Raw genomic sequence first — 17944 nt, 5'->3', positions numbered from 1 at the left:
TCCCTCCTGCTTTGCCCAAGTCGGGTGTCAACCAGAAGAAAATGAAGATGACAAATCAGAAAAGGAAAGCCAAGGGAAAACCAAAGGCCCTTTGGGGTGGGAGGTGGGGAAATGGTGTTTGCAGACTGATGGGGATAAACAAGACCTGTCTGTATCTGATTTAGACTTAATAAGATAGTTTGCTGAATGTTAATTAAATACTCAGTGGTTGTTACCAACTGTGGTGATTAACTTAATTTTGAATTAAATAAGCAATAAATGCTTAACTGAAGTTCTATTAAATTTTACCCAGTAAGTAAAGACTATGAGGCTCTTAATTGACTTTAAACAAGATAGTTATGGCAAGTTAGTTGAATTTTTATTACCTGAAGATAACTGCCTTATTAAATCTAAATTGACTATTTTATTTGATAGAGAAATATGTCATCTGTTATTTCCATTTCCCCAAAACATGTCCAAAGAGGTTTACACTTGGTCCAAACTGCACAGATTGGGGTTATTTTGTTTTCTAGACCTGCTTTAATAATTAAGTTGATTCACTTAAGAATGAACATTAATGTGGGGTGCCTGGGTGGCTTAGTTAGTCAAGCATTGGCTCTTGATTTCAGCTCAGGTCATTATCTCATGGTTCATGAGATCGAACCCCACTTTGGCTCTGCGCGGACAGTGTGGAGACTGCTGGGGAACTCTCTCTACCTATCTCTCTCTCTCCCCCTCTCAAAATAAATAAACTCAAAAAAACACAAATTTAAAAGAATGAATGTAAATGTAAGAGGCAGAAAAGTCTAGGACATTGTTTACATATTTGAGATTGAAGAACCACGTGATCATATTTTCTAAACCAAAAATCAGATCTCTGTGTTCTCAATGTAGATACAGTTTGGAGATGTTGTTTAGTTATCACAGTTCTGAATTTTCCAGGATGTTTCCATGGCTTAAATGGTTACTGATATAAAGCATAAGAAATCAAAGTTAAAATAAATGGTTGGGTCCACTACCGAACACACCGATGGCACTGAGCAAATAACCTCACTCTTCTGAGGTCTCAGCTACCACGCATGGTAAATGAGGAGGCTGGATTGGAGATCAATGACTTTATTCATTTGTGGGGGGTTTCTGTTAGTTATGTGTAGTACCTGGAACAAAGCCTGGCATGGAGTAGGTGCTCAATAAGCACTGAATGAATGAATACATATATACGTACATACATACATACATACATACATACAGAGTAGGCAACTCAAAACATTAAACGTTGGGGTGTCTGGCTGGCTCAGGCAGTAAGCATGCAACTCTTGATCTCAGGGTCATGAGTTCAAGCCCCACGTTGAGCATGGAGTTTACTTAATTAAAAAGACAAAAATAAACATGTTTAGCCCCTTCATACCAAGCTTCTCCAGCCCACCTAAATATTGCTACTTGACAATGCACACAAGGGAAAAACACATCCTCTAAACTACCACGCGAGAAATCTTTTCAGTAATTAAAGGCATGCAAATTAACACAATGATGAAACACCATTTCTTACATATTAATTTAGCAAAGACAAATACAATTTATAAAATTAAATCCTAGTAAAGATGGGGAGAAACAAGTAGACTCACACACTGCTAATGACTGCTGGAGGCTGAATGGCAACTGGTATGAAAAGAATTAGAGATATTCAGTACTTTGTGCCGATAATTCTCCTTCAAAAGAACCTACCCTTGTTCAGCCAACCAATAAACATTTGTTTAGGGTCCACCTGCTATGGCCATGCTCTAGAGGGAAAGACAGGGAAAAGATCTTGGTTGTCTTATCATCTGGTATGTTGTCAGGGAGAAAGAGGTCAGAGAGAACATTCTCCAGCAGCACGTGGCAGGCATTGGGGCTTTAATCCACTGACCACAGAATTCCTTCCACAGCCACATTACATGGAAGGCACTACTATCCCCTTTCACAGAGGAGGCTAAGTAACCAATACAAGGTTACAATAGATCGCGAGCAGCAGAGCCGTGATTTGACCCTGTCTCCAACCATCCTTGCCTTTTCGACTGCATCCAGGAGATAAGAAAAATTCACAGAAACACACACATGGTGCAAGGGACAAACGAGCGGCCTGTAAAGAATAAGTGGAAGTGCCACAGAAATAGTTGTCTTTAGTAAAGACGATAGAAGGCAGTAAAAAGAGGGCGCCTGGGTGGCTCAGTCTGTTAAGCATCCGACTTCTGCTCAGGTCATAAGCTCTCAGTTTGTGAATTCGAGTCCAGCATCGGGCTCTGTGCTGACAGCTCAGAGCCTGGGGTCTGCTTCAGATTCTGTGTCTCCCTCTCTCTCTGCCCCTGCCCCACTCACTCTCTGTCTCTGTCTCACTCTCTCTCTCTCTCTCAAAAATAAACTTTAAAAAAAATTTTTAAAGAAGGAAGTAAAAGGTATCTGCCCACTAATGTTTACACTGCATTTGTTAACATACTGAATTGCATTTAACTTTTTTCAAACTGAAAACTATCCTTCTGTTCACCTAGGTAATGTGTAAAGCAGGATTTATTAATTTCAACAAAGTTTTAGTTATGTAAAAGATATATACAAATCCCAAACCAAAAAAAGGCAAGACTTCTATAATAATATTAAGTGGAAACTTTGAACATATAGAAAAAAGTAAACATGCCCTTTGGGAGGGGGGTTAAGATGAGGGTTATGGTCTCATAAGAAATAAGAGAATGGTTTTTAGGTAAAAAAGTTTTGGTGGGAGGTTTTTTGGTGTGTTTTTTTTTTAATGTAGTTGAGTAAATATATTCCAAATGAGTTCTTTTTGTCTTTTGATAACAGACTGATTGATGGTTTACATGAGATCAATTTGGCTTTTTCATTAGTAAACATATGCTTACAACTCAAGTTCTCATTTATTACTTTGTTTATACAATTCATTTGTTCATATGTTCATTCGACAAACACCTATTATATTCTTGCCTCACATAATCATGATCCACAATGGATATGCATATAAATAAAAGCTACAGCTTATCCTAGTGATCTGCACAGGCTGGGAAAAAGGACCCAAAATTGTACTAACAGAAAACTCAAGTCAAAGTACTGGCTCAACATCCAACTAGTGTGGCCCCTCAGAAGGTCATGTAATTTCTCTCACCTCACGTTCCAGATCAGTTAAACCTGGACAGTAATAACTACACACAGTACTGTTGAAGGGATCTACCCATAATTCATAGGAAAACACATGATTAACTGCAAAGCACTATAAAAATGGCAACTGGTAGAAAGTTCTAACCATATTCCATTTTGATCAGGATCATGCCGACCAGTCTAGGCCACAAAGATCTCCCTGCTGAGTGTGTATTAACTTATTGGCACCAAAATGGTCACTCCCTCCATACTCTGCATGAAAAATAGCCCACCATTCTTAGTGCTTGATCATCCATTTTTCACTTTCTCTGCCATTTATCCAGTTTAGCTAAGATGATCTTGAGAAGCAAATGGACAGAGGACCCCCAGGTAAGATTGTTACAAATACCTTTTCCTAGGAAGGAAGGATGAAAGGAAGGAAGGAAGGGAGGGAGGGAGGGAAAAACTCAGATTGGACAGGCCTCAAAGACATTCTATATCAAGTCTTCAATCAATACCAGAGTTGTCACTAACATTCCAATCAGCCACTGCTTGAATATCTCCAGTGATTAGAGATTCAGGAACTCTAGAAAGAACCAATTCCATTCAGAATCAAGAGATTTCATGGAATTCTTAAAAGATAAAAAAAGGATAGAGATCTTCCCCTTGACACAGAGCTACCTCAACAGCCATGCACTCTGTCACCCTTCTACAGACCCTGGGCAGAGGATGGGATCATCTGGAGGTTATGCTGGAAGCAGGGCGGGGGACTTTGCATGTATCATATACTCAGGGTCTGGGTTTCCTCTTGTTTAAACAAGAAGATTGGGTGACCTCTATTTTACCTGTGAAACATCCACCATGTCCTTGTCATCAACCCTAATTCAGCTTCCCTTTGGGCTATTGCAGGACATGTCGCCATCTTGAGTACCCTCCCTCCCCATCCAGCATACCACTTTTTTCCTGAAGCACAGATCCCCCTACTTGATACTCCTTCCGTAGTGCAGACCCAACTCCTTAGCAATCAAGACCCTTCTCAGTCTCAGCCCCAACCCACCTTTTCACCCCCACGTCCATGGCCTCTGTACCATGCAGTCCATCCCCAGCGACTCCACTTTTCCAAGGCGCGATGCACTTTCTCACCTCTGTGTCTCTGCCATGTTATTCCCCGTGCTTAACTATCCTCTGTTCTTCTTGCCTACCAAGTTCTCACTCATCCTTCAAAGCCTAATTGAACGACTGTCAACCCTTCGTCTGTGTGATGTTTCCCTCCGATTTCCCCAATCGGAGCCACCGGGTACTTTTTGCACACATTTTCCATCCCCAAAACCCAGACTAGAATTTCACTCATTCATTCACAGGCACAGCTGGCACACAGTGTCGAATGGGCGAGCAAGTCCACCAATGCATCAGATTGAGAGGCAAATACATGTATCTTTAGGGTCCTGTTCCACTATCATTACTAGAACCCTAAGATTCTCCAAGCGAAGCTGCTAGTCTATGGCCAGGAAGAGAAAGTTTCCAGGTTGGAAATGACCAGACAGCGGAAAGCTGACCTGCCTTTCACCCCATTCTAAGAAAAGGTGCAGCTCACCCTCCAGGTCACTGCAGTTTGCCTTTCCCACGAGGCAGGGCACACAGGCCCTGCCCTGCTGGTGGCAACCCCCTGGCGCAGCTTTTACAAGTGATCTGTTCTCAAACCAAACACGGTAGAAGCTCCAGGTGCCAATGAAGTTTTGATTTCCTTCCTGGGAACTTCACAGGAACCATCTTCAGTGGAAGTTCATTAGGAAGAATAAGTTCGGGTTACTCTAGTGACTTCTAAGCACAGAATTTAGTGCCACCCTGGGGCTTCCACGGTTATAGTCAGAGATCATTATCAAGATGGGCCAGTGAATGGAAAATAAATGATTCAAAAACCCAGCTAGAGTAGACTCAGGGACAGGGAATCCATCTTAAGTTTGCTTAAGATTTAGTAGCCCGAGCAATTTTAGCTGCCCTGTTGCATCTCAGACGAAGCCTTCACATCCTTCGAGGTCTAACCTAAGACCCAGCCCTTCTACCAAACTCCCACACGTGCCAGTGCGCTCACACATCAGTCCTCGACTGTAACTGCTTTGGGGTGGCCCCTTCCTACCTTCTGACAGGCATTAACATGGTTGTATCAACCCTGATGAGCCCTACGTGCCTACAATCTGGATATCTCCTTCCAGCATCCTCAAGCTTTACCTTACAAAAGGAGTTCGTGGAATCAAGATTTCTTGAGCATGTAGCATCTCCTCTAGCTAAAACAGAGGGTGTTTGTTGAGTCATTGCGATAGGCCTAGCCTTACGCTCACTCCTTGCCCGAACTCCCTCTACACTCATCTACAAGAGCGGCAGCCATACAATCTATCCTCCCAATCAGAACACCTTTGGGAGTGAAAAGGGGTCACTATCAATTCTACACTGGGACCCAGACAGAAACCAGGACAGGCCAGAGAGGACGGTCCCTTGACCTGTTAGCTCAATACTGTTGCTACAGCGATGTTTCCCAGCAAGAAAACTTGAGGCTGGCATTAAGGACAGGAATCCCTTAATACCCACAAAGTGGTCTTGAAAGGATGCCAAAACATTCACCATATGTCCACAGCCGTCTTCTCCCCAGGGGGTCAGTCCCTCTACCTCCCAAAGTCCTTCAACGTGGCAGCTGACCTGCTGGTGAATGGCCCGAGCGACTAAGGAATGCTCACAATGGCAAGGGCAGCAAAAGTGCCCATAATGGGCACTAGAACAGGGCCAAAGCACACTTCTTGAAGGTCAGTGAAATAACCCCACCCTGTCCTGATCCTCTGGCTGACCTGCCCCAGGAAAGGTTCCCACACAAGCTTCAGAGGGAGGAGTGGCCCTGCCCCTCCATACCAGTTTTCCATTTGAACCCCAGGGGGCTTTGGTGTGAGGCGGTAACCCACGCAATCAATGCAATAGAAGCAAACCCCGCAGGGCTGAAAGGCACAAATCCCATGAAATGAGTAGGATGGTTGCAATGGAAGAAGGGACACTGCACAGCCATTCACTGGTGAAAACCATTCTGCACAGAGCGGAAGTGTCATGGATGTCTGTGGCACTCAGCCCACTCCGCAGGGCGCACTGTTCTCCACAGTGACGCCCTCATCAATAAGAAGTCTAAAGATGAGTGAGTCTCCACGTCACGCCTGTGACCGCCGCTGGGAGCATTCTCCATTAAGTGCTACAGCTATGATTTGAACTTGGAGCTGTCGGGGTCTAAATCCCGTGATCTCCACCAGCAGGGAAAGGTACCATCACCGTGTGCAGGACACCATGCCAGGCACAAGAAATCGCCACATGTATACACTACGCGGCCACACGGCACACTGCAGTATAGTTTAGAAAGCACTGCCAAGGAAATTCCTCTGGTTCTCACAAATGCATGGTATTTGAAGGTAACTGAGGCTCAGGGACGTTCCAAAACTTGCTTAAGATCACAGGGTGAGGGGTGCCTGGGTAGCTCAGGCAGCTGAGCACCCAGCTCTTGGTTTTCAACTCAGGGCATCATCTCCTGGTTCATGAGCTCGAGTCCCACATCAGACTCTGCACTCACAGCACAGACCCTGCTTGGGATTCTCTCCCTCTCCCTCTGTCCCTGCCCCACTCTCTCCCTCTGTCTCTCAAATAAATGAATAAATAAAACGTTTAAACAAAAAAGATCACGGGGCTAGTGGGTAGCTCAAACAGAGGTGTACGCTTTCCATACACCAAACCCTTTGCTAACAGTACTGCAAAAATGATAGCATGGCAAAGCCCAGACTCTCAGAGCTTGGGGTCTCCAACCTGATTGTCAGCTGACTTCCGAAGTCACCCAATACTGTCAGCGAATACTAATTGATTAACACACAATGAAGTAAGACTAATAGTTTCCTGCCTGTGCGTCAGGCCTGCTAAGGACGTTCCCTTCATTTCTCATACTTCCCTGCAACAGTTAAGAAGCAGGACGGAGGCTCTGGAGGCGGGATTCTCATTCTGTCCCGTAAAGCCGAGCACCCCATGGGAAGGTTCTCCATGCCTGAATTCTTGCCCACACTCTGCAAGACAAGACTAATCCTGCTGACCCATCTCTCGGATTGCAATTGGGAGCCAAGTAATAAAAATGATTGTAAAATGCATCCACCACATAAAAAGTGCTATGAAGGCAACGCAGTACTAATGGGGTCTGTGAGATGGGCTGTGATGAGTAGATTTAAGAAGGAAGCAAACAAGAGGACCTACCCTGTAACAGACCTCACACTGGCAGCGTGAAAACCTTTATGCAAGCAAAACTACATAAAAATGAAAGGGGTCTGGTAGGGTTGGGGCTGAGGGTAGTCACAGGCACCTTGAACTTATTGGGGAGTCAGAACCTTGGTTCTTGCAACAAAAGGGAAAGGCATAAACGGCAGTAAGAGAAATCAATCCCCAACAACACACACACTCAAACAACCATCTTGATCAATTTGTTTCACAGTGTAAAGCATAAGGTTCAAGACCAATAATCGTGATCTCCAAGTGGTACCCCCTCTGGAATTCTCCAAAGCAGAGTCCTGGGGAAGCAGAGAACGAATCTGCCAAGCCAGGCTCAGCGGAAAAAGAACCAAAACTACCTTTGAAAGGGTCTGGTCTGGGAGTATGGGTTGAGGCCCAATTCAGACTTAGCTGACAAGGATGTGACAGAGCCCTGGGTCCCTTTCCCAAGGCCTCAGTTTCCTCACCTGGGCAATGAGAGATCCAGTTTCTCTGGCCACCAAGGCCCCGCCCACACCTCTAAGGCAGGAACTGGTTGCCAGCTCAGGGCTTCAACTCCCTCCAAGCCTGGCTCGCATAGACGTTTTTTTTCCAGCCAAGGCTGATAAGCTGGCAAATAATGAGGACGAGAGGAGGTATTAAACTACCTGTTATGAGTCTGACAGCAAACAGCTCCTGGAATCCGTTCTCCCCCCTCTTCTCTGCTGGGCTGGTACAGACCCGCTATCGCCCACCCTGGAACACACCAGCAGCCTCCTAAAGGGGCTCCCTGCCTCTGGGCCACTCTGCCACTAGAGCTCTCTGAAATACAGATCCCCCAACACCCGTCTTTGCTCGAGAAGTAACGAAAGCCTGGGGCGCCTGGGTGGCTCAGTTGGTGAAGCATCAGACTTCAGCTCAGGTCATGATCTCGTGGTTTGTGGGTTCAAGCCCCGCATCGGGCTCTGTGCTGACAGCTCAGGGCCTGGAGCCTGCCTTGGATTACGTGTTCCCCTCTTTCTCTCTGCCCCTCTCCCGCTCGCACTGTCTCTCTCTAAAATAAAGAAACATTAAAAATTTTTTTAAAAAAAAATTAGTCACGAAAGCCCTCCTACCCCCCACAACTGCCAGCTCTTTCCCACCTAACCCTTCAGGGCCAGCCCCATCTTTCACGGCGATCTCCAAACACACCCTTCCATTTACCAAACACTTGTAAAGCTTCAGGGCTGCACCTCAAGGTCTCTCTGTATGGAAAACTCTTCCATCCCTGTCCATCATATGAACTCCCACTCACTCTTCAAAACCCAACGCAATGTCTTCTCCGCGAGCATGCGCCTATTCTTCCAGGTGGCGGGTCACTCCCTTCCTAGTGCTCCCATTAGCCCCTTGTTCATCGCTCTGGTGGGGCCTCCCCATGCTCTATTTTTATCTCTCTCCTATACTGGAATAATGATCCATAGAGACACAGCATCAGTCGTCTCTGTGGGCCAGTATCCAGCATTTCTGCCGGGCATATGTCAATCACTCAGTACACCTGAGCTGCAGCGAGTTCAAGAGACTGAAGTGTATGTGATCACACATACACGTGGGGCAGAGGGAGACAAATGGCTTCCTGGCACAAGGTGGGTTTTGGCCTTCAACTTAAAGGGTCATGGGTTTAGAACAGGCAGAGACCACAGACAGGCAAAGGCACAGATTAAGAAAACAGAAGAATGTTCAAGAACAAGACAACCATCTGGCTGTGGGAGAGAAAGCGAGAGGCGCTACAATGCACTCGCCCTCAGGATGGCACATTGAGAGACTCCCCCTTCCACTCCCAGACCCTGGTCTTCGTCTTGAAAGAGAGAGAGGGAGACACAGAATCTGAAGCAGGCTCTAGGCTCTGAGCTGTCAGCACAGAGCCCGATTCTAGTCTTGAACTCATGAGCTGTGAGATCATGACCTGAGCCGAAGTCGGGCACCCAACTGACTGAACCACCCAGGCGCCCCAGCCAAGGTCTTATTTAATTTGTTGGGTGCCATTTCTAGGTTCTGTCTCCTCTACCTGAAAATACCTTTATCTGCGAGTCACTGAAATGCAAACAACAAACTCAAGGCATGCAGGCCACAGGAGGAACTGAAGCTGATCTCTCAGAGTCCTGAGCCAGAAAGCCATCTTGCAGGAAGGGGTCTTCATGACCCAAGGGAGGGCAGGATCCAACAGGAGCTCTTCAGCTCAACCCCGGAGGACATCCAGCCTTGTTGAAGGAGTCACAGATCAAGGGCACTAACCCTTCCCTCACTTCCTACTTGGTCATCGCCCCAACTGCCTCTCTCCAGGGGTACATCAAATCCTTATCAGGACTGAAGGGTGAAGAGGGAACAACGATGGGGGAGGTCCTGATGGTTTGCGAGAGAGGCTCTGTTGTCTCCAGTTAGGTCTGGGGAGAGAAGACACCCAAAGGGTAGAGGGAATGGTGGAACCTTAAGAGAAAAGGGCCCCAGCAGCACCAATGTGGAGTTGAGAAGCTGTTCACCCACATAACCCTTCGACTGTGATCCCACTGGGTCCCGTGAATGTGCACTGAATTCAACTCCAAGGAAAAAACGCTGAAAAACACCACTGATTTTCATTCTGTGGACACAGAAGAGAAGAGTGAAGAAGCTACAGATCAGGCAAAGGTTGGACACTTAGCCATGTCACTAGTAGTTGTGTGTGACCTTCCTTCACCCAAAACTCATTTTCTCAGCTGCAAAAATGAGACGGATAATCATTAAGCCACCCTTCATCAACCAGTAGGAGAATTACATAAGCACATGAGAAGCACTGAGAAAACCGTGAAAATTATTATATTATTATTACTATTATTATTAAGAATGATAAGATCAACGTTTTCGAGCCTCAAGCCTGTGCTTCAGCTGCTGACAAGCATGAATCCCATTGACCCTCCTGCCACCCACCCTATTCACAGAAAGTGAGGAGAGGGGAGCGCCACACCAGGGTTCTTTCTCGTTTCTGTGACCCGCACGGGGATACACCAGCCATTTCCACCACGCGGGCAGGAAATGTGGACCGGATGCCCACGCATCCATTCCCTCCTCCCTCGGCTTACCTCTACCCCATACACACCTTCGAGCAAAGGATTTCCACCCAGACAGCTGCTTCCCACTGGCAGCACAGCCTTACCCCTCCTTCCTCACCTGGGTTTCTTCCAGCAAGGCGCAGCCATCCAACTCCACATTCCAGTGCGCTCCCCACCGGTGCGCTCCCACCCACCGACCAAGGCGCACCCTGAGCTAAGACTCCTAATTACTGGCCAGGGTCAAAGTCTCAGGTTAACTCAAACAGTTACTAAATGTGTTACCGCGCTTCCTGCATTACCTCCCAAATACCTAATCCCAGCGATGAGGAGGGTTCCAGAACCCCCCGCCCAGGCTCCTTCTCAGGTCAATCTTCAGAGAAGCATGTAATGACCCTTTAGCCTACAAGATAAATTTATTTTTTTTTTAATGTTTTATTTATTTCTAGGAGAGAGAGAGGGAGACAGCGTGAGCAGGGGAGGGTCAGAGAGAGAGGGAGTCACAGACTGAAACAGGCTCCAGGCTCTGAGCTGGCAGTCAGCACAGAGCCCGACGCGGGGCTCGAACCCACGAACCGCGAGATCATGACCTAAGCGAAAGTCGGATGCTCAACCGACTAAGCCACCCAGGCGCCCCGATAAATTTAAATCTCCATTTCCCACAGCCCCCCTCATGCTGCTCATTCAAAACACAGCTTGAGGCACAAACCTTCCCCAGGACGGGAATACTCCTCACAGACCTGTCTCTTCTTCCAGGACTTCTTCCACAAAGCAACTCCTGCTTAGCCCTAAAGATTCTCCTCAGACACTCCTCCTTCTGCGGTTGCTTCCCTGAGGGGAATCCTCCTCAGTGCAGAGTAGCCGGAACATACCCCCCTAACAGCCTCACCCCCCACACGTGCTCCTCAAAGACAGGCACTGTGTCCCCTCATCTTTGTACCCCCAGCCCCAACCCATCCGCGGTTCACTGGAGGCTGGCTCCAGAACTTACCGCTATGTGCTATGTGCTCCGTCCCCTGCTTCTCCGGCCTTGGCCAAAGACCCACCATCATGGCGGCATCGTAAGCCACAATTCGGAAATCAAATCCAGTTTGCCTTTTCCCCCTTTCCCATTAATCAGCGCCAGGGAAACAGCAAAGTCAAGTCACATATTAACACACCAAGAGTCAAAGTTCGGGGCTGTCATTTTGAGCACATCTCTAATTAGCCATGTGACCTTGGGCAAAGGTTCACATGAAGATGACCATGTGTCACCGGGCCCAATTCTCCAAGGACTTTTTTGCTATCCAAATGGAGTGTCTGATGGGAAACTGTTTAATAAGGTGCAGAGCCCTGTACGTTCATAAAGGGCATAATGAGCAAATTTTATCAAATCTAAACCAGCAACTGTACGATGTATCATTATCAACTTAGAATGAAAAACTGTTCAGCTATGACACATCTGTGATTAGAAAAGAACCCAATTTCAGTCATGTTAAAATGTGAAGTGTGTTTTGGAATTGGTGAAATAAGACGTATTTGTCTCAGTGAAACACAGAAACCCGCTACAAATTTCTCACATTGGCCAATGGCCCATGAGAGGTACTCAGTAATATATGCGGAGTAAATGAATGAACACCCACTGGGAACACCCTTGGGCCAAACTACTGCCTCTCGGGCTGGACCTGGGCAGCAAAGAGGCTTCCCCTTGCCAGTCCCTCCTCTTCTCAATCATGTCCCAGCCTGATCAACACCCTCAAAAGAGGACTTCAAGTCAGATCCAAACTCCCTTCATAACGAAGCCTCCTCTCCACCAAGCACTGCCTGGAAGGGGCTGCCATCCCAGAGCAGTGACTTCTCCATCAGAATAGGTCGCCACAAAAAGGGTCCTCCTCAGTCCCAGCCAGAGTAGCCAGCTCAGAAGCTCGGTTCTCCTCCCTCGGCCTATCCCCAAAGCCAACTCCAGGCCCACCTACAGCCTGGGAGAATGCCTGCCCCAAAGGCCCCGGCCTATACACTCAACCAGTCAGTCAGCAAACCCCAACTACGTATCTCCCATCTACAGTCTATGTTCTAGACTATAAAAGCCCGGGTGTGGTGGCTGGGGGACTGCCTCCCAAAGATTAAATGCAAGATACAGGCTCTTGCCTTTAATTGACCCCTGGTGCTGGCAGGAACCTGGAAGCAGGTGGGCTGGCTGTGGAACCTGGAAGCAGGTGGGCTGGCTGTGGAGTGGAGAGAAAGTTGTTTGTAGTTCTGGCCCCCCACCATCCACCATTACTCACTGCTGGCTCCAGAACTAGCACTCCCCTCCTCTGGCCCTTTGTGTTTGGTTTCCTGCCTGTAAGAGTGTGGGAGGGTGAGGAATGGAGGCGGGGGTGGGGGCATTGAGCTACTTCCCCCCCCCCCCCCCGTCTACTTAAAGTCTTCCTTAAAATGCAATTTTCTGGGAAAGGCAAGCCATTAAGTCACTAACACCTTAGTGAGAATGAGTTTCCTTGGGAGGCAAGCAATTGAGAAAAGGGTACTGGAAACAAAGTTAAGTGAGTCTGGTACTAGGGAAGTAGCTCAGAGATGACCCTAAATTTTTACATTTTGTGTTGGAGGCAGCCGGAAGGCAGTGGATCCCTGGGAAGGGAAGAGAAGGGAAGTCAGAGACCTTTCAGATCCTGGAGCACTCCAAGTCCCAAAGGCGGAGCTCTGTAGAGTCAAGCACAATTCCAGTGCTCATCTCGACTCATGCCCCCCCCTCCATCCACCCCGTGCCCCCAACACAGCCACATTTACAGCTTCATCTCCACTCTCCACAATTTATTTAGTCTTCTTGGGTCTTCATCCCCCCCCCCCCCCGCCACCCCGCCCCAATCCCGCGCAAATGGCCTTCCTGTCTCTGGCGGGCTTCAGAAAACCCCCAATCTTTCAACGCCTTGATCGAGCCCGACCCCTCCAAAGAGGGAAATCAAACTTTCTTCATGCCTCTCCCCCACCCGCGGCACTCCGCACTTTATCCTGGGTCTGGTTGGGCACCCCGGTCGACTGAGCACTCCCTGAGGGCAGGGCCTGGGCCCCAACGGCGTCTCAGACCCCGCACACCCACCCAACAGAGCGCCTGGCACACAGTGAGTGCTGGAGAAATCCTTGCAGAGAAGGAACCAGGAGCTGAGAACCATCTATGTCGATTATGGCTCGGCCTCGAGAGAGTGACCCCGGGGAGGCCCTCCTCGTCCCCGGGCCTCAACTGCGCCGACTGTAAAATGGGGGAACTTGAATGACTGGGTGCCTAGGCCCTTTTCCACTGTGACAACTGAGATTCCGCGAAAGCTCCGAGCGGCTGGGTGTGGCCCCGCCCCCTAGACGCCCAGAAAAGCCCGGGCAGGGGGCGCTCAGGGAAGGGCTCCAACCCCGCCCAGTCCCAGGTCGACGCTTCCCGAAAACTCGGGGTCCCCCTCCCCCATGCGTGCACCCCGTGATTGCGCCGCGGCGGGCACTTCCGCACCGCGGGCCCTGCGGCCCGGGCTGGGCGCGCGCTCCGCGCCCTGCGCCCCGCGCTCCTGCCTCCCGGGAGGCGCTCGCGCCCGGGGAGGGCCGGGGGTTCCCGAGGCGCCCGCGAGCGGAGGGTGGGGGGAAGGAAGGAGGATTTGCAACAATACCTCGGGGAGGAGGCGGCCGGGGCAGCGGCGGCGGCGGCGGCGGCAGCGGCTGGAGGCGGAGGCAAAGGCGAAGGAGGAGGTGCCCGGGCACTCCCCCTCCCATTGTCCCCGGCCCCGGACAGGCCCGGCCCCGCGCCCCGCACCGCGCCCCGCGCTCCGCGCCCCGCGCCCCGCGCCCGGGCGGTGCAGCCAGCCCTTACCTTGCAGCGCCCGGCTCTCCCTTCCTTGCTAAGGCTACTTATCCCGGGAAAGCTGGCGCGGGGGCCGGGAGCGGACCCACAGACAAAAAGTGAAACTTCGGCAGTGCTGGAGCTGCTGCTGGTTGGTGCCTTTCCCCTCCTTCCTCCCCACCGTCCCCACCCCCTCCCCTCGGGCTCCCGTGCGGTGCCCTGAGAGCTGGAGGCTGACGTCAGGGGCCTGAATTCCTGACTTTGCCTGCACGCATTTGTCCATGTAAGGTATGGGAAAGCGTGTGCCCGCGGGCCGCCGCGCAGCGCTCGCCAGGCGGGGGGGGGGGGGGCGCCGCCCGCCGGGGCCGCGGCTCGGCCCGAAGGTGGGCGCACCGAGGGCATGGTACTTCCTGGGAGGAAGAGGAGGAGACGCGGGGATGCAGGGAGCTGGCAAAGGAGGAAGGAGCAGAGGGAGGTGTGGAGGCTTTGCCTGCACTGGGGGGAGAGGAAGCAGACGTAGAAGGAGGAAGCGGCTGAGTGGAGGGGCTGCTGAAGGAACGGGGGGACCCGTGTCTACACTGGAAGCGCCAGTATAAGGCACTGAGCCTAGCAGAAGGGAGCCTGCCAAGGAATCCCCTTCTCGGACCTTGTTGCTGAGCCTCGCCCTGGAGTCGCAGCAACACTCAGAACCTACCAGATGGGAGAGCTGGCAGAGACCAACTTCCCCAGCCCGCTCCCTTCACTCCGGAGAAAACTGAAGGCCTGGGAGCAGAAATGACTTGCCCAGGGTCATACAAGAATTGGACCCGGATGCTTAGTCTCCCAGGCAGGTTCCTGCCGCCAGATAGGGCCCTGACTCCCTTTGTCCCACTGAGCACTGAAGCAGGCTACGTGTCCGGAGGCAACACTGACCACCCCCCACCCTGGGAAGAGCTTTCCAACTTCTCTGGGCCCCGGAGTCTGTTCCTGGAAGGTTCTGATTGACAGTGAGCCGAGTGGCAATGACAATCAGTTGCTTCAGGGCAGCTTCCTGTGTCCCATGCTCGATGCAACCCCTGCAGTTTACTTCCCAGCCTTGTCCGGAAGCCCAGAAAGCTCACTATGTGCTTACAGCTTAAAAAGAAAAAAAAAAAAAAAAATCTGTGAACTGGGTGAACTGGTTTGAACAGAGGCAAGCCTTTTCTTGGAAGTCTTGAGTCGGACTTCTTTCCCTGTGACATTTGTAAATATGAGCAGCCATGAAAACCACCATTTACTTTGTCAAAAGGTTGTAATGTCCAGCAGCTGTTCGGAGGCTCTGGACTTAGTTTCCTTGTATTTCTGGCCTCCTGATATCTGAAATAATAATCCCTCACCTTAGCACAACATAAAAGTGCTTTCTCAGAGGTTCATTAGGCCTCTGTGTTAGGTGGGACAGATTGTTGTCTCTCCTTTATCTCTGAGGATAAAAACAGGTAAAGTGATTGGCCAACACAAAATGAATGACTGAGCAAGCACACAAACTCACCTCCCCCCATCCAGGTCCTGTGACTAATCCTGAGGTGGCCCCCCACCCACGCACCTAATAAGGAGGCCTTGGACCCCCTGACAGGACCTAATTCCCATTCATGAAGGTTGACAGTACCTCCTCCTGAAACTTGGTTCCTCTTGGATTTGAAAGGATTTTTTTTTACCAAGATTTAAAGAAGTGACTGTAGAAACACATGTCATTGCATGTACTGTTTACTGAGCACCTTCTTTGTGCAAAGTCCTTGGACCAGACATTCCTGGGCCCAGATTACATAATCTCTCTTCCTCTTAAGTCTCATCTACACAGGCAAAAACTGAAAATGGTAGCAGAGATAAGGTTAAGAATACCTAGGCCATGCAGTAATGAAGTGGGTATTTTTTCCCAACTAAAAGTCTGAAATAGGGAACACGAGCTCTTAAAAAGAGATTTTTGTCCCGGGGCTTTCAAGAGATCAGATCTTACTACAACACAATTCACTTACTCTATCTTCAACATTTCGGCAAACCCATATTCTGAGTACTGTCATTTAATAGGAACAAATCCTGGGATCACACAAAGTAAGAATGGGTCCACCCAGTCCCCATCCAATATAACGGGACTTGACCAGCATTTCTTTTTTCTTTTCCCCAGTAACCCACTTGTAAAGAATAACAGGGTTCTAATGAGGATTAATAAGATTTAATAAGGTATAATTAGAGTCATTCATTTCCTCCATCATACACAGTATAAGAGTGTTGTGTGGGCTCCAGAATTGCTACTAAGAATATTGACTGTTTTTTGGGTATGTTGGGGAAGATCACCATGTTTCCCCTCTGAAATATTTATGAGCTGCTCAGGTGGGCATGGAGTTAGCACAAACTCCATATAAAGTTAATCAAAAAAGATACATTTTGACTCATGAGGCACTCCCCAGGAGTATAAAAGGCAAAGTGGTAAATTGGATGCTTGGCCAGGGGCACGTGGTGGTGTCGTCGATGCAAATCCAAGTCAAAGGCCTCGTTCTCATTTGCTGATCTGGTGTCTTTTGTATTCTCACTTCTCTCACCATCGCCATTAAAACCTGATGTGTCCCGGGCTTAAGAGAGAAGGAAACATTGTGTAAGTTTGCAGACTCAATGCCAGAGAAACACAGGACTACCAATTCAGAGACTAAAAGAAGCACTCGGGGTTGGGGTGGGGGGTGGGGTGGCAGAGGTCATGTGACCTGAGGATTGCACACCCTACAGAAGGATTCTCATTGTTCCAGGGATGACACACGAAACTTTGAGGAAGGGTCGGCTGTGGACCCGCTGCACCTTTGCGTCCACTACAAACCCCTCACCCAATGGCCTCTGGGGAGCTCATGGCAGTCCGGGTTTCATGCTTAGGATATGCTAGGCAGCATTCTAAGGATTTTTCATACGCATTCTATTTAGCCTCACCAAACCTTTCTAAAGTTGGCATTATTCTTTCCTGTATTTTGCCCTTTTGCCCACCAGGAAAGTAAAGCCCGGGGAGGTTAAGTAGTGTCCTCTTAACCTCTTAACACAGAGCGAGGACATGAGCAAGCGGGGATTCCCCACTGAGTCCAGGCAGCCAGGCAGTTGGCTCAGCCGCTGGCAGGTGACCCTCTGGTCTCAGCGGGAAAACTCCGATGTGCAGAACTCATAATCCCCCACGGCTGAACAAGAGGAACAGCTACGAAGAGGCTCCTGGAGAAATACTAAGGACAAGAGGGGCTTGGAAAGTTGGAAGGTAAACACCAACCTGATGTCGCCTCCTCCCAACTTCAAGTGTTCAGGCCAAACTCCTTGACGTGGTTTGCACAGCCTTGAAGCCTCCATTCTGCCAGCCCTTCCCTGGCCACCCCCTTCCAGCCAACTGAGGCCTATTGCTTTTCCAAACATCTCTTACCTGTCTGTGCTTATCTGCCTTTCCATGGGTTCTTCTTGCTCACAGGAGTGCCCTTCCTTCTCCACCCACCTGACAACCCGTAATTACGTAACCCCTTCAGACTCCCTCAAATATCACCTCCCCTGAGAGGCCTTTCTGCCCCTACAGCCACTTTCGGTGAATGCATTGCCCTTAACGGTTGTTCCTGTCACTCTGCTTACCCTCAGTCCATATGGCCTCGGATTATGTCATCGGTCATCTTGTCTTTCTCTGCTGCCAGACTGAGTCTAATTTGTCTGGATCCTGAACACAGTGCCTTGCCTTGACCATTGTAGACATCTGTTTCTC

At 49.3% G+C, this 17944-nt stretch overlaps 1 protein-coding gene across 4 annotated transcripts in view; it reads right to left on the bottom strand.

Moving 5' to 3' along the window:
* Positions 1–14364, bottom strand: part of LOC120233110 (LIM domain containing preferred translocation partner in lipoma) — a 673125-nt gene extending 658761 nt beyond the window's left edge. For 3 of the 4 annotated variants that reach the window (XM_039234226.1, XM_039234221.1, XM_039234228.1), the window contains exon 1: positions 14245–14364. The gene's annotated coding sequence lies outside the window, so the exon portion shown is untranslated. Of the gene's footprint in view, positions 1–14044; positions 14081–14244 lie in introns of those variants that run through there. The other variant, XM_039234223.1, reaches the window with a different exon arrangement.
* Between the last annotated feature and the right edge of the window lie 3580 nt (positions 14365–17944).

This window comes from Hyaena hyaena, unplaced genomic scaffold (assembly GCF_003009895.1).
Source record: "Hyaena hyaena isolate Hyena2069 unplaced genomic scaffold, ASM300989v1 scaffold_84, whole genome shotgun sequence".
NCBI classification, from domain to species: domain Eukaryota; kingdom Metazoa; phylum Chordata; class Mammalia; order Carnivora; family Hyaenidae; genus Hyaena; species Hyaena hyaena.
The sequence above is the reverse complement of the archived record's forward strand: the minus strand, read 5'-3'. Positions and strand labels throughout refer to the sequence as shown.